General features: G+C 45.0%; 1 pseudogene; it reads right to left on the reverse strand.

Annotated features, from left to right (window-relative positions):
* Nucleotides 1-13,811: 13,811 nt before the first annotated feature.
* On the reverse strand, nt 13,812-18,248 carry LOC136510741 (B-type cell cycle switch protein ccs52A-like; annotated as a pseudogene).
* Between the last annotated feature and the right edge of the window lie 260 nt (nt 18,249-18,508).

Below are 18,508 nucleotides of genomic sequence, written 5' to 3' on the forward strand. Positions count from 1 at the left end.
CACCACTGCTCCCCGCTGCCTACGGGGTGTGTGCGTCAGAGCGCCCCCCATTAGCGGTGGCCATTGTTTGGGATGGCCAAGAGAGCATGGCATGATGCTGAGTGGCTGAACTCTCGGCCTGCTGCTTGAGGGTGACATAGAGGAGCTACTTTGCCCCATTTAGCCGCTTGTTGATCTTTGGGTCTGACATGTCGGAGATGTCTTCTAGGCACCAAGATGCAGCCCACATGTTGTATGCCACATGGGGGAAGCAGAGGCGCTAGGAGCCCCCGTGTGGGCATCATCATTGTCGCCGAGAGGGTGCACGGTTTGCTGCCACACAAAGCCCTGCCTTTGGTGCTCGAGCTATGCCTCGGTAGCCTCCAAGTCCACCTACCGAGCACGCAAGTGGTCCGCCTTCTCTTGAAGGTAGGCCGTGCAACTACAGGGACTCTGGTCCGATGGCGTGAGCCTAGGCGCCTCCTTAGCAAGATCGTCGCCGTCGCCATGGTAGCACATGCACAGTGGGGCATCATTGTCGATGCTATCAAAGTCATACTCTAGTCCATCCGCTAGAGGACCTTGAGGAAGACATGGAGTGAGGGGACATCAATCCCTACTGCGCTAGAGAGGATGATGGTCTGCGGTGCCTCACGGCTAATGAGGTGCTCTAGCTCTAGCTAGAAGGACGCTGCCACGTTCTGTATCTCGAATGGCTGGTCTGGGAGGTAGTACCAGAAGCAGTTAGGCAACGAGAGCACCTCACCGGTAGCTATCTAGTGGTGGATGTTAGCTAGTAAGTAGAACATCTGGCGGTGGTCTGACATGGTGGGGTTCAGGCTAGGACCGCTCCGAATCTGATGGGCCAGAACCTCAAGATCTTCTCCCAAGAGTCCTGGCGAAGGAGGCAGCGTTGGGGGCTCGTTGCCCGCCAGTGTAGCCCCGTGGAGTGGATGAAGCTCGCCATAGTAGTCGGTGATGTATGCCAAGCTCCCAAAGTTGAGGACCTAGCCTAGAGCGATGGCACTGGCCATGATGGAGAACTCGCTGGGGAAGCAGACACTACTGTCTGGGGTGGTGTTGCTTGCTCCAATGACAAGGTGGGTGGCTTCAGCCACCATAGAGCTAGAATCACACTTGATGCTGCCCCTACCTTGCGCACTAGCTATCGTGGGGTTGAAACAGCAGCAAGCATGTTGTTTGAGTCAATGTCAGAGTATGGGGTCTCTGGTGGCTCGGGTGGACTCAGGAACACAAGAATCACACAGAGAAGACACAATGATTTATCCTACTTTGGGCCAATTTAGTCCCTACATCCAGTAGCTGATGATCCTTATACTCTGGAGCACCCAAAATCTAGGGTGTTACAACAGAGTGTACATGAAGAAGATTGGTAGGGGGTTAGCTCGGTGCTAATCTAAAGGTTGCCTCGCCACCGGTGGAGTCTCCACCTCATTGGAGAGGAAGGAGATGATGGGATGCGGTGGAGGAGAAGCTCTCGGTGCCCCTCTTCAGATTGCCCTACTCTTGGTGTAGAGCAGAGGTAGATGGAATGGAGTGTCTAGTGATCAAACTCACATCCTCCCCCCTCTAGGTTTGACCTTATCCCTTATATAACAAGATAGGTTAGGTACAAGGCGGTTTGGGAGTGTCTATGGTCTACGTGCACCGAAGTCTAGGAGGGGCTTGCAGTAGTGCGCCGTTGACCATTGAGGAGTCTTATAGCTGAAGAAGCCTAGGCATTGTCTGGCTGCTCTGTTTGGACACTACGTGTCAGGTGGTGTCAGCTTAGAGTAGTCTCCCCTAGGTGAGACCTTCTAGAGTCTTCTTGGTGGCAAAGGAGGTCAGCTCTAGGGGTTAACGCATAGGCTTGGAAGGCCCCGAGCCCCTAGAGGCCGTGGGAAGCTTTGTCTTCTTGTGTCACACCTCGGACATGACCCTGTCAGAGGAGTAGTTGGTAGGGGCATGCCTAGGGAGTGATGCCAGGGAGCCCCCAGACATCGGTAGCCAAGGGCTTGTCTTCTTATGCCTAGGCCTTGGCTGGCATCATTAGCGGGGCAGCAACCAAGGAATAGGCTCAGTCGTGCCGTAGATCAGGAGCCTAGGGCTTGGGGAAGCCCTCAAGCCCCATGCAGAGGCCGTAGTTAAGTCAGGCTCGGCCGGGTCTCTTTGCTAAAGGGGGCACATGAGCATGCCCGATGGGCATATCCCAGGAGCCCCTAGGCGATCCTAAAGGGGTCAGTCGAGAACCATTGGACCCAAGGCTTAACATACCTATATGTTAGGATCTCATCAACAACCGTGCACTAGGAGTAGAGAGATGCTGAGGGTAGCATGTACCCACCCTATAGAAACATCTAGGAAGACGTACGGCGGTGGAGTAATATATTCTCGGGTGGCGTGAACCTTTTCACATTTTGGAGGATCTGAGTGAAGGTTGATGTCGGTGTTTCGAGTTGCCACCAGCTAGTAAATTTCTAATATTGCACGTCTGGCCCGGATGGTGTGTTAAGAGGACACAAGGTTTATACTGGTTTGGGTAGAATGTCCCTACGTCTAGTTTGTTGCTACTACTCGTGTTTCTAGCACTAAAAATTCATAGTAGGGGTTACAAACGGTAGAGAGAGGGACAGGTCCCAAGTCTCTGGTAAGAGGAGTGATCGGGTGCCGAGGGCTTGGACGCTTCTCAACTATGTGCTTTGTGTTCTAATCGGTTCAGGGTTCGAATCCGAATCAGTGTGATGTGTTTCGATCCAATCGATTTGAGTGTCCTATGGTGAGTTGCGATGAGTTTTGATGTCCCTTGTGGGATGCCCTGCTTTCCCTTTTATAGGCCAGGGGAAAGCATGGGTTACTGTGGAGGAAGAGAAGAGAACAAGAGGAAGAAGTCCTTCAGGATCACTGGGTCCTTCTTCTCCTCTATGTGGGTCCCGCTGACCCTATAGACATCAATAGGGACAACTTCTTGTCGTGGCCTTGTCCATCGCTGGCACCATGTGTAGGCATCATCTGCCAGTCATGGCGCTCCACTCCATCCTAGCGGACGTCGTGGTGAACTGATGTCGCATCTAATTTTGCAAAGCAAAAGCAAGTACTCATATATGTGCGCCCAGGATGTCCAAACACACATATACCATCAAATTGTAATAATATCAAAGTAAAGTACTTTATTACATCACATATCTCATCATACTGTTATCACATAGTCTTGCTCATTGGCAACATTATTACACAAAAAGGAAAAACTAGCCCAAAATGCCACAGGGACTCAAACTGGTGAACATCAATCTAGTAGTCCTGGACATCCTCTGGAAACTCTTCATATGTGTTATCTGTTACCGATCTAGGATTTTCATTGAATGTAAAACAAGTGTAAGCTCACCATGCTTAGCAAGTATATCAAAGGGATCTATGAGGCTCAAAGGCTAGACACGGTTTGACTACGGTTAGCAATTTTAGTTGGTCAAGTTTTAGCATCCTGAATCACTACTTTAGTGAATAACCCATCCCAAGTGATAATAATGAATAATCAAGATTATATCAAGTCCCAACCATCCATAGTAACCACTAATTATGAAGGATCCAGATCGCTCATATCCATGAGCATGGCTGTTATAACAGGTTAAATATTTCTATAGAAATTGTACAACTTTACCCATTGAGCCATGATTCCCAATGCCGGGGTTTGCAAAGCCCACAACACCTCTACCTAGGAAGTGTGGTAGGGTTTCACTACATAACCCTTCTAAGGTTTCAGCCATCTAGCAAGTCACACTAACAAGTCATAGCTGCTAAGGTTTCAGCCATCTAGCCATATGTGGCCCTCCTCTAGGAGTGGCACGCGTGGTCGTGGCATGGTACACACCCTAGCAGGAAAAGAAACATACCAACTAGTGCCCCCCTCTTGCCCTTATGGAAAGCTATAGATGAGCTAGTACTATCTAGGTAACAGGTTAATGTCAGAGCCATATGACACTTGGGGTTGTACGAAACCTCCTGGGTGGCCACTTCAGGATTAAGTCCTTATGGAGAGGCACTAGAGCACTCAACAATATACTCTAGCCCCCTAATTGTTGCTAAAAAGCTCCATTTTAACATATTGCATAATACCTTTAGTCATGTTTAACAATTATTTATGTTGAGCGCTGCAACATCTATCCAAAATGCATCCCAAACCATAGCTAACAAGGATATGTGGTACAAGTAGTAATCTAGCTAAAGTCCTTAAAGGTAATTCAAATTTAGACACATGCATGTAAATAAATTGTAGAGTTGATAGGTACAAGGGGCCTTTGCTACACTTGCCTTCCTCAAAGTTTTCTTCTTGGTATTGCTGATCTCCCAACTGGTCCTCAGAAGCCTCAAACTGATCACCCTCTAAACGTGTTCCAATTCACCAATCAAGCATCCAATCCAATCATTACATGCATACAAATAGACTTCTATTAGAACAGTACACCAAACAGTAAAATATAGTTTGAAAAGCTTATAAAACTAATCTATGTACTGCTACGAATACATGAGCGAAAGAATCACTCAAATCGGACTTAAAACGCAAAAGTTATGCATGAAATAAGTTTCAATGGCATTTCTTTAAATAAACTAAACTCAAATTTTAATTTAAACTAATAAAATCTGAATTAAAATGAATTATGGATGGTGTGCACTATTTCCTAAAACTACAGGGACTAAAATGAATAAAAACAAGACTGAAAAGTAATCCTTTTGAACTATACTAGACCGCAGGTTGATTCAGCAAAAACCGAGGGGATAAATTGCAAAACAACCCGGCAGACTACGGGTTGACTCGCGTGGCTACTGACTCGATGCCACGCGGTGTGCTCTGGTTGGTGCGGTGCACCAGGTGTGCGTGAACTGATGACATGTCATGGCGGTGAACCGAGTCCACAACGCTCTGGTGGACCGATATGACCCTGAAGGGGTATGTTTTAATTGTGACCGTTCACTGATGATCTAACGACGCAGGTAAACGAAGGAACTACCCTTGCTGGTGTGCTGTGCCCGCATGGCGGTGCCATGGGTGCCGGTGGCCCGAGCTCACTGGTGTCACTGGTATGGGTGATTCCAGCCACCCTAGACCAAGCCGAAGGCACGAGTACGATGAGTGCATCAACGCGAGTCTGATACGACCGAAAGATAGGGCGGGGAAGCACATCGGGACCATGGTGTCCGCCCCCATATGTCCACCCCACCTCCAATGGATCCATGGTGCTGCTCCAACATCACCTTCCAGTGCATGGAAGGCCTCATCCATCGTGGTCTTCTCCATGCACGGACCTCGGCTGAGGGGTGGCTGCTGCTCGGCGAGGAGGATCTGATGAGGACATGACCTCCATACATATGACCATGCTTGGAGAACTATATGGAGACCAAGGAGATCAGCGTGGGTGTCCTAAACATGAAGGAGGCCCGAAGCTCATCCGGTTTGAGTCACCAAGGTGGAGGCCCAAATCAAGTTCGAGTCCATCTCGGCCTCCAGGACCAGTCTGCCTTAAACTAGTCACCCAGGAAGCATCCAGACTCTGTTTTCAACGATCCACATATGGTTGGAAAGCTAATTTGATAAGGAAGCCAATACAAGTGGTTTTACATCAAAAGACCTTCAGAATCAACGGGAATCGTCAAAAAAAGTCAGCATCCAGAATCTGTCAGGGTGCTGCAACACCGTCTTTTGGTCTGTTGGACCGTGTATCATGTTTGGGCCCATTATGGGGCGCGTCCAGGGGGGTGACGCCCAAGACTCTATAAATACCAGCTGTCGCTCTCCTTAGGGTTTGTATTTTGTTTAGTTCTTGATTTCCTCGTGAAACAGACATTGTTTTGCTGCAACTGTCGCTGCCAAGGCCGCTTGCTGTGAACTGGGGCCCCAGTTCTTGATCTTGTTCGCCTGTGGTGATTAGTCCTTTCGAATAAAGACTTGAACTCTTTCTCATTATCATATGCCTCATATTTATTTGCAATTTTAGATTGCGTTTATCTTGTTCTTGCTTGTGTTCTTGATTCGCTTGTAGGAAAGCCTTCTCGGCGAGGTCAATCGCGTTCGCGTGGTTGATAACCAATGGAGCAGTGGTGTAACGGTTGCGGGGGTCTGAATCAGTCTTGGTTCGAAGCCTAGATCATGAACGTCGAGTCTCCACCAATCGACGCTATCATACCTTTCGCAAGATTGGGCTTAGTCTACATCAAGTGGTATCAGAGACCTTGTTGCCCGTTAGGTATAACTTTGTTTTCCCCTTTAGATTGTTACTGTTTTTGCATTACCTATAGTCCACAAAAAGCAAAAAAATAGACACCGCCACATATTTTCTATCCTATAGCCTCATTGTGCTATGCAATTTCGTCTCTATTTTGCGTTGTTGAGTTTGTGCCCTAGGACAAGTTCTTGTTGCTGGTTTTAGATCATTTTTTAGTCCAGTTTGTGTTTTCCCCTTTGTTTTTCACCATAATCCGTGAACATCTCCAAGTCTTGTTGAGTTTCCTTTGTATTCATCAAACCCTAGTCCATGCCATCTTATTTGTTACACTTTTCTTCATTGTTTCCATCAAATCCTTACTGCCGTGACCAATTTTGCGCGCATTGTTCCCGTTTTGTCCTCTAATTCGGAGTGCGTTCGTAAAACTGGTCTAGTTTTCGCATACGAACTCGGATTTCGACGTTCCATATATCAAAATCGATCAGAAAAAAATTTTAGATCCGTTCATCCCCTACTTTGTTAGGGTCAGAGATTTTTATTTTGGTCAAAAAGTGGTCACAAGATCCTCTTTTTGTGGTCACAAGGTCTTTGTCGATTTCGAGCACGTCTTCTGAAAATTCCACAGGCCACATCTTTCACTTGTTTAAGCTCATATTTTCTGTGGTTACTTCTTTTGTGCTCCTAAGTGAAGAAAAAATATCAAAAAAATAAAAAGAAAAGTCAAAGAATCCCAAAAAAACAACGACAGCCCAAAAATAGAGAAAAAGAGGGGCAAAAGAGGAACAAAATCTAGAGGAGCACATAGAGAGCGCCATTTGAGTTGTGTTTGCGTGTGCTGATTTCTACCTTGTTCCTAATCATATTCTTGCTGTTCACATCACTTGATACATCTGGTACTTGGAACGTGAGTAGGCCAGCAACTAAGACAAGTACTTATGATACTTATTCAGCTTTGCTATTCAGTTGCGAATTTTGTTATTCCTTGCTACTATATTGTGCCTGTTCAAGCTCCACTTTCTTCTAACCTAGTACAGGTTCGCCTTGCAACTAATACACTCAAGCTACAACGGTATCACAGTCATCGACCGATTGCACCGCCTGTTGCTTTAGTAAGAACACTTGTAAGACCGTGGTAAGACGCTTGAGAGTTGAGTGCCTTGTTTTTTTTCCTTGTCCACAACCTAAGTAGTTGATAGGGATAATACTTTTGTGTTGTCTTTTGCTGTCTTCTAACAATGACAGGTTGTTCGTATCCATCGACTTATAATGGTATAGGTGCTGATGAGTACATGGAGTGGGAAATTGCCATCGATAACATATTTGCTACTCACTTTATATGTCCAAGGAGGAAGGTAAAAATGCAGTTAGTGTTTTGTGACATTCTGCTTTATCTTGGTGGGAGTTTTTAGATCCTTCTGATAAGCCTCAAACTTAGAATGATATAAAACTTCTTATGCGAGAAACCTTTGTTAATCCACCTCCTGTTTTGACTTCATATGATGAGGTGCACCATTTAGAGGATGAGTCTGTTGTTATTCCTCCTGCCATGCCTAACCTTTTGCAGGACAATGTAGAAAAGAGTGAGGATGACGTGACAGAAAATAAGAAGCTCACAGCCTCATGTGAAAATTCAGAACCATCAACTATTACCCCTGTTGAACATGAGAGCAAAGGTAATGCCCATGATGCTAAACTCACAGCAGGTGAGAGTTCTCTTGATGTGCTGAATTTTTCCACCAATCTTGCTATGATAGAGTAAATTTTAGTGGAGCATTTGTTTGATTTACCTTTGTCACAAAATGATTTGCTTGATGTTTCTTGTGACGAAGATGACTTGCATGATGATATTTATGTTATACCCATGCAATCATTGAAGAATGATCACGCTATATGTGTGCTGAAAATGAGAACTTGTGCTGAAAATAGACTTGTTATTCATAATGCTAGTGAAGTTGATGAGCTGAAATTGTTGTCTTCTTTAAATACTTTAGGTTACATTGAATTTGATGTTCTGTGTAATCTTAGTTCTTTAGAGGAGAAACTTTATGCATATGCTGATTTGCCATGGTTCTCTAGACATACATATCATGTTTTTGGTAAATATAACAACCAAGGGCAATATTTGATACAATGAGTTTACATTTGTACAAATCTGAATTCTCCTTTTGTTGTGCAAATTAATGATCAACTAGAGGACAGTAAAATCAACATTGTTGTTATGCCATATTCCTCTAGTTTTTCTTTTCGAACACAAGTGGAATCCAAAGAAAGGGAACATATATTTCTTGTTAGTACTAATCTTTTGCAGGATAGTATTAGCAAAGATCATGTGTATTTCAATCGAGCAGACTACATGTCTATAGGACAAGACATGCTACAAACCTGGACATGTGGTCATATTCTTTCTCACAACATTGTCCATTTCCATTATTTTGGAAACCTCGTTTGTCCTCATGTTGTGCAGGATCGACTTCAAACAAAATCGACGCCGAGGACGACTTTTCGTCAAGAAAGGGAGGATGAGGAGGACATGACCTCCATACATATGACCATGCTTGGAGAACCATATGGAGACCAAGGAGATCAGCGTTGGTGTCCTAAGCATGAAGGAGGCCCGAAGCTCATCCGGTTCGAGTCACCAAGGTGGAGGCCCAAATCAAGTTCGAGTCCATCTCGGCCTCCAGGACTAGTCTGCTTTAAACTGGTCACCCAGGACACATCCGGACTCCGTTTTCGACGATCAACATATGGTTGGAAAGGTAATTTGATAAGGAAGCCAATCCAAGTGGTTTCACATCAAAAGACCATCGGAATCAATGGGAATCATCGAAACAAGTCAGCGTCCAGAATCTATCAGGGTGCTGCAACACCGTCTTTTGGTCCGTTGGACCGTGTATCGTGTTTGGGCCCATTAGGGGGCGCGTCCAGGGGGGGTGACGCCCAAGACTCTATAAATATCAGCTATCGCTCTCCTTAGGGTTTGAGTTTTGCTTTGTTCTTGATTTCCTCATGAAACAGACATCGTTTTGCTGCAACTGTCGCCGCCAAGGCCGCTTGCTGTGAACCAGGGCCCCAGTTCTTGATCTTGTTCGCCTGTGGCGATTAGTCCTTTTGAATAAAGACTTGAAATCTTTCTCATTATCATAAGCCTCATATTTATTTGCAATTTTAGATTGCGTTTATCTTGTTCTTGCTTATGTTCTTGATTCGCTTGCAGGAAAGCCTTCTCGGCGAGGTCAATCGCGTTCGCGTGGTTGATAACCAATGGAGCAGTGGTGTAATGGTTGCGGGGGTCTGAATCAGTCTTGGTTTGAAGCCTAGATTGTGAACGTCGAGTCTCCACCAATCGATGCTATCATACGTTTCGGAAGATCAGGCCTAGTCTGCATCTAGATCTGCCGTCGCTTCCCGACAGCTCTGTTGTGTCGATCGCCCACTTCCATGAGCGTGTGTTCACAACCCCCACCCACAAATTTCTTCGAGGGTTGCTGCACTATTACAAGATCGAGCTGTAGCATCTCAACCCTAATGGGATCCAGCACATGGTGGCGTTCATCGCCTTGTGCGAGGGGTTCCTGAGGATCAACCCCCACTTCGACCTATGGAGGTACTTCTTTGCTATCACCCTCCAGAAGAAGAGGGAGAAGAGCAGTAGGCAGGAGCTGCATATGACGATGGGGTGCGCCGGCATCCAGCTCTAGAATAATCGGGTCAGGGAGTACCCCCATGTGGCTCTCGATGTTCAACAAGGGATGGCACTCATAATGGTTCTACCTCAACAACGATGCCGTCGCCCCTCTATCGGAGTTCACCGGACGCCTGATCGAAGAGGCCTTAGAATCATGTAGGAAGTGGGGCGTTTCGAAGAAGGACAAGAAGAAGATCTGGGACCACATCGCCACCATCCACATCCTAAAGGAAAGTGGCCTAAAGGGGTCGGGCTTCATTGGGGCCTACCACGCAAGGAGGTTGGCACCGTTGATGATGCCCGTGCTCCCGCTGTATGCGATGGTGCCCGAGGCGTTATTCAACTAAATAGTGCTTGCTGAGGGAGCGCTCCTCCACTCTAGGGCTGCACAACGCATTAAAGAGGCGATGGAGCCTTCGTGGGATGACATGGGCGCCCCCCTTGATTTCATCTACCCAGTGTTGGGACATCCTCTGATGTGGCCAGAACCAGCCATGTCGTTTTCACAAGTTCCCCTCCTCATACATCCTCTTCAATTGATTTCTGGACCTCTTGATACTAACTTTGAGAGGGACAGGACTAGCCGAGGGACCTCATCTTCATGGATCACACAACGCCATTGCTGAGGGATTCATCCATGAGGGCGGCAAATCATGCCAAGGGTGAGTGGCTGAGGAAGGCGAAGGAGGACAAGAGGAAGAAGAAGGAGCGGATGCTATAGGTGCAGGAGCGAGGGGAGGACACCGACAACGACGATGATGATGATGGGGACAACAATGAGGTAGTTGACGCCATCGAGTGGGATGACCTAGAGAACGAGGATGTGCTGAAATGTATCAGTTCGTCCTTGTAGGAGTCGGGACCCTTCCCGTTCCACGGAGGGGAGGGCACATCTGGGGAGCCGGTGGAGATGGGCCATACTATCGGCCTGCCCCAGGAGCCAAAAGGGGTGGGCGCCTATGCCGCCACGCTAGAGGTGCCAGTAGAGGTGGGTGGCTCCACCGTCGCTTCCCAAGATCGAAGGGGAGCGAGACCCTTTGCCCAGTGTAACACCCAAAAATTTCAACTGCAAATTAGTAAATAAATTTGAGCATTTATTAGATTTTCTATGCATTTTAACCTAGGGCAAAAAATAAATTTTGGTTAATTAAAATTTACTATAGGGATTAAAAACATGTTTGTTGCATTCATGCTGAAGCATACTATTTTTGGTTGAATTTAGGGCTAGGTTGTTTGAAGTTGAATTCAAATTTCATTTGAATTTGGCTTGGATTTGAAAACTAGAAATAGGAAAGGATTTTCTTTAAAAATTTCCTTCTTCCTCTTTTCTAGCCCAACTGCTGAACTGGCCCAGCCCTTCTGATGCTTGCCCTGCTGTCGGCCCAGCTCACACCACCCCTCCCTTCCCACCTTCACGCTCGCAGCCCGCTCCGCGCTGGCCTACTTCAGTGCCTATGCGCGCGCGCCAGTTGCTCACCACGTGGCCTAGCTCTTAGCCGTGGCCTACATCGGCCTGCCCCGCATCACGCCCATGCGCCCGCTCTCTCCCTTTCTCTAGCAACTAGGACCCGCTCATCAGCGCCTATCTTCTCCCTTCCTTCCCCACCTCGCTAGTGACGGTGTGCTTGCCATCGGAGGTAGCCGCACCCGCCGGGCCATGCCAAGCATGGAAGGCATCCAAATTCGCCCACATCACGATTGCCTTCCATTTACCGCACGCCGCCCTCCTACAAAACCCCGAGCTACACCCCTCCCTCTCTCCTTTTCCTATCCGCTTCTGAGCTCTCACCACCACCTATAATCCACCGCTCTAGAGCCCCAATCGACGACACCGACGCGCCTTGGAGATCCGCCATGACTCACCACGTCCGTAGGTGGCCTCCATTCTTCATTTTGGTAACGGAATAATCGGATTTCACTAACCCATGACCATTTTCTCTCTCTAGTTCACCACCATCATCGACCCATACCGCCAGAGCTCTCCCGGACATCGCGACCACTTCCATCAACCTCGCGGTGAGATGCTTGACCTACCCATGCTCTCTATTCGGTAGATGATACCCCGGAACGCCATACTGGCGAGTTCCAGTCACACTGGCCATGGCGCCGCTGCGGGACCATCGCTTCGACATGTTCCCCGCCCTAGGTTTGCACCCCGTTGAGTTTGCGAGCGCGTGTACTTCATGTCCATGTAGTTGGTTTGTTCTAGGGTGGTCTGGAGCATCGTACCGGCGTTCGCCGTGGTGCACGGCTCGCCGCTGGCCATGGTAGGCTCGCTGGAGGAACTGTGCCACCGGCGGGGGATCTCCCGTTCACTCCTCGCCATCGGATTCACACGGATGGCCACGATTAAGCCATATCGATTCAGTGTGTAACCGATCCACCGTGCACCCTTGGACATGGTCCACAGCGCCACGTCAGCTCATGACCATGCACACGTGGTGCACCGCACCACTCACGCGCGGCCCGTGACTGCACAGTCAGCCGGCGACACGATCAACTACGACCCACCAGACATTTTGCAGATTAGCCCCTCGGTTTCCAGTGAATCAACCCGCGATCCAGTTCAGTTCAAAAGAATTACTTTCTAGTCCTGTTTTTATTCATTTTAGACCCTATAGTTTTAGAAAATAGTGTGCGCCATCCATAATATGTTTAAATTCAGATTTTAATGGTTTTAATTAAAAAATGAGTTTGGTTTATTTATAGAAATGCCATTGGAACCTTATTTCATGCATAACTTTTGCGTTTTAAGTCCGATTTGAGTGATTCTTTTGATCACGTGTTCATAGCAGTTTGTAGAATAGTTTTATTAGCTTTTTAATCTATGTTTTTACTATTTGGTGTACTGTTCTAATAGAAGTCTATTTGTATGCATGTAATGATTGGATTGGATGCTTGATTGGTGAATTGGAACATGTTTAGAGGGTGAGTAGTTCATGGTGACTGAGGTTCAGCAGGAAGATCAGTAGTACCAGGAAGAGAACTTTGAGGAAGGCAAGTGTAGCAAAGGCCCCTTGTACCTATGAACTTTACAATTCATATTCATGCATGTGTCTAAATTTGAATTACCTTAAGGACCTTACCTGGATTATTACTTGTACCTCATATCCTTGTTACCTAGGGTTTGGGTATGCATTTTGGATATATGCTGTAGCACTCAACATAAAATAATTGTTAAACATGACTAGAGGCATTATGCAATGTGATAAAATGGAGCTTTTTAGCAACAATTAGGGGGCTAGAGTACGGGGTTGAGTGTTCTAGTGCCTCTCCATAAGGACTTAATCCTGAAGCGGCCACCCAAGAGGTTTCGTACAACCCTGAGTGTCATATGGTTATGACTTTAACCTATTCACTAGATTGTACTAGCTCGTCTGTAGCTTTCCGTAAGGGCAAGAGGCTCTACACCACAACACCAAGATTAGCGATGGATGGTCTGACGCTAAAAGCGGCTACAACGATAGACAATCTAACGCTAAAAAGTTATAGCGACAGACTTCTACAGACGTTGTAAGTCCTATCGCTAAAAATCTTTAGCGTCAAACAGTACTTTTAGCGACAAACAGTCTACTGCCCTAAATATTTATAGCAACAAATAGTCCATTGCTACTTTTTAGCGACGGACTGTGCGATGGTACATATGGTTTTAGCGATAGACTGTCCAATGAGACAATTTTAAATGGTTAAAAAAATAAAAATTAATCCATCAACAATTGTCCACAATAATACAAATGTCACTACACAACTAAGATTCAATTTCAACAAACATACATGCATCTTCACAAATTTGACCAAAACTTTACAACAGCTCACATAGATAAGCTCACCATCTCATCTATTTCCTCTAGAGACAATAAGAACATCCTCCAAAACATAATGATCATAAGAAGGGACAAGAAGAACATCCTCCAAAACTTTACAACAGCTCAAGCTGCTTTAGCTAAGCAGATCATGGATGTAGATATACCTGTCTTGATTTCCACTTGTAATTCCTGAGTCTCTACCTGCAGTAAAAAATAATTCTTAGGCCAAAACCATAAAAAGATGGAGCAAAGAGTAGGGATAGATGTTTTGTATTCAGTCAATCCAATGTTATTCAGAAGTAAATTCAAGGTAATCAATGTACTTTCTTTATAATTATCAGTTAATCCTAGCATTCACAGGCTTCTCACATCTAATCATGACTCAAGGTAATGTCTTTTTGATGGGAGTCTAAACTGTTTGCTTACTATTACATCTCCATTATTGAATACTCTCACATCTAATCAGGACTCTTACTCTCACATCTCTAAGTTTTCAGGAAACTGCGGTTGACAGATACAACAGTGAAGTATAGGGATCCCAAGCACTAAAAAGATCTAGACATGTGCCTATAAAAGACGATGACCCGGGTACAAGTGACATTAATATGCAACCTTCTAACCAGATCCCTTTGATGTATGACGAGGGGAGGTAGAAATCTCCAACTAAAACATACTCATAATTTTTAAATTGTTGTTGCTTTCCCATGTATGATAATTTTTTCACTGCAAGTCTAGTGTTGTATATCCGGGATAAGTTTATAGGAAACAACTTTCATAGTAACCCATAAAAAGAATGAGCAATGAGATCACCAAAACCAACTAACCAAGATTGAAAATGCAAACTTGCTCATCATGAAAGATGAAGAAAAGATAGGGAACACATACAAGATACAATTAACCTCGTGCTACTGATTCTGCAAATATTATTCAATTTATATAGTGGCGAGAAATGTTTAGATTTGTATTACCCATTCACTAGGAGAACAGCACTGCAACCCCTTGTGATAGGAAGATATTGAGTTTCCTGCAAGGATGCAAGGCCACCAAATGAATAATTAATAGCGGCCAAGCTAGCCATACTGCCATAGAAAGTCCCTATTTTATAAAATGTAGTTACTAAAAGTGTGAGACAGATAAAGTCGTATAATGTTCCACTAAGGAAAACCATCCCAGGAGAGGATTTGTCCTCATTCCTTGTAATACGCATTCAACCCCCATTGTCATCCTTACCTCTCCTGTAATCCAGGCTTGTCTTAATAAAAACATGCTGCTTTTTTGGTAAACGGGAAAAAGGATATGTCTGGAACAGAAAGGAGAACCTCAAAGCTGAGACAAACTATAGTTTTTGCCTTTTCTAAATAATTAATCGACACTACACATAGTTCAACAAATGTTTGACAATTGAAGGTAAGAAGAAATGAAGCTTAGTAAGATGAGAGTAGTGCAGTGCTTCACAGTTTACACTTATAAAATTGAACAAAATGGAGCACTGCAGTTTAAAAATAATGGAGAAAAATATAATGGAGAAAAGTACCGGTATCCCTACATCAAGCATACACATTTATCCAAAATAGCCCATAGTTTGGCCCCTTTCAAAGCAAATACAGATGTACCGCAGACTTCTTATTGAACTAAAATTGATATGTCCCAAGCAAATTTTAGAAAAGCAAATGTTATCCCTCCTCTCTATCCATTCATGCGTGAACACATGATGATAGGTGGAGGAAATGGTAGTTATTGATGTGGTAATAAATAAACAATGCATGGTCCTAAAGCATCAGATACTCATATTGCACAATCCTCAAGTGTACTAAAAGGTCCCTCTTATCTCATGATTTGACATTTTAAAGCTGATATCATAGTGAGAGTACCTTTACTATTAGAAGGCACCCTAGGGGACCAGTTACAGCTTGAATAGCCTACAGTGAGAAGATGCAGTTAAATGTCAGCTAAGATGATTTATACTACTTAAGAAGCTAGACATTGTTTTACTAAAAAGAAACATACAGCTAAAATAGAATCAACAGGTGGAGAAGCGAAAACATCTCCAGAAATAGCAGCGGTCAACATCCCTAGCGCAACAAATCCAGCATGGGTAGGTTCATGGCCGCTTCCACCACCTATGAACAAAACGGTGCTAGAATAAGTAATTGAACTTGATATGAAAAAATGGAAATATCCCAGCAACCATCAGCCTTGAAAGTTACCAATGAAGATTTTTTTTCATGTAGAAGTTCCTATTTGACATTTCTTAAAGATGGAAAAGAAACAGTATGGCCATATGCTTATATATACTATTAGTTCAAACAGGGAAACACAACAAGCATATGAGAGATTATATACATGGATTTCTGTATGATGATGCCATGGCATGCAAGAGGTCCATGCAATACACCGTCATTCGTATGGGAAATATTAGTATGGGAAAACATCAATGTGGAATCCTAAGAACAATGCATTCCAAACTAACAGGAACATATGGATAGGTATCTTACTCTGTTATCATTGCCACCTGATGCAAGCTGACGATTGTTGTAAGACCACTTGAGTCCACAAACCTAGAAGATATGTGAGATTAGGAATCCTTGCATTACTGAAATAGAAAACTAAAGCTTCACTAGGATAATGAATATATTTGCTAGATCATCAGAAATTTGATGCACTAATACATATAAAAAAGTCATATTATAAGGAGACATGAATAGATTACCTCAGATTTATGCTCGGTATGCTTGCTAACATAATCTTCTTGAGCACGGATATCAATTTGGAGGATGCTCTTGTCACGGCTTCCAGAAGAAAGCAATGAAGAACTCCATGCAAGAGCACCTACATGCATGCGATGGCTTTCCATTGTTATTCTTTCACAACGAGTTGCATCCCAGATCTACATAAGATAAAATGTAACATGATAATCAGATTTGTAGATACTCATAAAGTAACAATTTTACATACCAATGCAGATGGTAAATAGAATGATCATTTGACTGTTTCTATGAATTTATAAATCGATTCCCTACAAGAATAAGGGTGGTTCTAAATCAAGAGAAAAACCGGATAAAATTGATTCGAGTTTGAGGTTTGAGCATATAGAAGAATGGCATTTACAATTGTTAAGGTTTTCCATAAAGTATAAAACTATTAAGGTTTTACACAGAAGGTTTTTGTGTCAATCGAGTACAATCAATAGGGTAGACTACCATAATAAACCAATCAATATACTAAGTGCTAAAAGGCACATTGTCTACACCTAAGCTGGTATTGCAAAATTGTTAAATTTATTCCATGTGATGTATACAGCTGTAATTCTTGATGATACATTGCACTAAAAGGGATTTAGATATCATCCAACACTTGATGGTATATCAAATAACAATATTCAAGGTAAGAACGGGACATAACCTGAACTTTTCCTTGATTTGTACCTACAGCTAGGTTCGTGCCATGCTGCGCCCACCCCCACAGAACAAACATTGTCATCCACCCCCAAATCACAAAGCATGGTGACCTATACAATGATAAATAAATTTGTTAACAATCCATCTTCAATTCTCAGTGACGATATACCTTAAGGATGACCACAGTTGCTTACCTTGCTGCTGCATGCATTCCACAAGTAAATGCAATTGCCCAACCCAACAGCAAGGACATTATGTGAAGACCAATCGACGAGGTTGAGGTAGAAGTTGTCCTACAAAGCGGGCGCATCCAGCACCTACAAGCAATAGCAAGAAAATTTAATAGCTCAAAGACACAAAATTGTTGGCACGAAGTCTACAAATTTTGCATTATGTTCATGAAAAAACATCTTTCAGCATTTCAGAATGCAATTGGCTAGATGTCAAATCTTTCACGCCCCCAAGAAGCAGCGAGGCTAGCTCAAGAAATAGAACCCAAGAAACCTAAATCAAGAAACAGAGAAGGCCCAATCAAGAAAGCGCCAAATCCAATTCCCCTTTGCACCTTGTAGGGCGACCTTGGGACCTTCCTTGGTCTTGCGCCCCTCGTGGTGAAAATGCTGGGGAGCAACGCGTCCTCCTCTTCCTCTCCCAAAAAAAGAGCCCTCTTGGCACTCCGGTGCACCTTCGTCTTGAATCTAAAGATGTTCCTGGTGGCGGGGGTGCCCATAGGTGAGGGCCCCGAGGAGGAGGATGACGAGCATGTGGTGGCTGAGGACACAACCTGGTCAGGCGTGTTGGGGCCAAAGAGCATGGCATGGAGGAGCATGCAGTAGGGCGACACGGCGGGCGTAGATCTAGATGAGGCCCTAGGGCCGCCTTCGTGGGAGGATGCGGCGGAGGGCTTGGGGGCGAGGTCAAAGAGCGTGAGGTTTGATCCGCTGTGGCTGGGGATGAAGCGGACGCTGTAGACAGTGTGGGAGGCCAGCGTCAGGGCAAACGTCGGCACGGACTCGTGCATTGGCGTGGTGGAGTGGCGGGAGGACGGCGCTGAGGCAAGGCACGAGTTGGGCGTGGTCGCTGGTGTCGGCGGCTTTGAGGATGGCCCCACCACCGAGTTCTCCATCGGTGACGGCGGCGTCGGCATGAGGTGGAGATCCATGGATGGGGGTCATGGAGAATGGGAATTGGGGATCAGGGTCGAGGGGATATGGTGCGAGTGCGATGGGGTCGAGGGCACGCGAGCTCAATGTGGGGCTCATTTTCTTTAGCGTCAGACAGATTGATGGTACACTTGGCTTTAGCGATAGACGATTCAATGCAAAATATGAATACCTATAGCGACAGACACTAAATCGCAAAATGAGGATTTAGCATTAGATGGTCTCTGAGTTATCTTTAGCATCAGATCATCCATCACCA

Source organism: Miscanthus floridulus, chromosome 16, assembly GCF_019320115.1.
Source record: "Miscanthus floridulus cultivar M001 chromosome 16, ASM1932011v1, whole genome shotgun sequence".
Classification (NCBI taxonomy): Eukaryota; Viridiplantae; Streptophyta; class Magnoliopsida; order Poales; family Poaceae; genus Miscanthus; species Miscanthus floridulus.